Source organism: Octodon degus, unplaced genomic scaffold, assembly GCF_000260255.1.
Source record: "Octodon degus isolate 3935 unplaced genomic scaffold, OctDeg1.0 scaffold00037, whole genome shotgun sequence".
Classification (NCBI taxonomy): Eukaryota; Metazoa; Chordata; class Mammalia; order Rodentia; family Octodontidae; genus Octodon; species Octodon degus.
The window spans coordinates 16,364,512-16,365,108 of NW_004524613.1; the positions used below are offsets into that span (position 1 = coordinate 16,364,512).

Below are 597 nucleotides of genomic sequence, written 5' to 3' on the forward strand. Positions count from 1 at the left end.
CTATCTCTCTGGCCTGGATGAATATGTAAATATGCATGTATAGAAAGGTTAAAGATCTTCAATCATATTCCATCCAAATAAGATTACCCCATGCCATACTATAACCAAAATTTCTAAGACCAAAGACAGAATTCCAAAGCAGCAAGAGAACAGAAACAATATGTAAAGAAGTTCTAATATGCTTGATTCAGACTTACCAGGAGAAATCTTCTAGGCCCAGAGAGAATTTGATGCCATATTCAAGGTATCCAAGAAAAAAAAAAATCCCTGCAAACCAAGAACGCTCACCCAACAAAACTGTTCTTGTAAAAAGAAAGGACAGATAAAGACTTCTCACACTCACAAAAGCTCCGGGACATCATCATTGCCAGACCTGTTTTGCAAGAAATACTAAAAGGAGTTCTTCAAGCTGAAAGAAAAGAAAGCTAATGAGTAACTTGAGAGCATCTAAGAATTTGAAACTCACAGGTAAAAATACAGATAAGACCCGATGTAGAATAATAGTGTAAGAGTAGTACATAAATTGCTTATATCTTTCATACGAATTTTAAAAGATAAATTGATAAAAGTAATGGTAACCATTGATCAAAGCATATA

At 34.0% G+C, this 597-nt stretch overlaps 1 protein-coding gene across 1 annotated transcript in view; it reads right to left on the reverse strand.

The window, feature by feature from the left end:
- The window catches only part of LOC111816660 (WAP four-disulfide core domain protein 15A-like), a 22,206-nt gene extending 21,829 nt beyond the window's left edge, over nt 1–377 (reverse strand). Inside the window, exon 1 of the mRNA XM_023714747.1 lies at nt 198–377. The gene's annotated coding sequence lies outside the window, so the exon portion shown is untranslated. The remainder of the gene's footprint in view (nt 1–197) is intronic.
- Between the last annotated feature and the right edge of the window lie 220 nt (nt 378–597).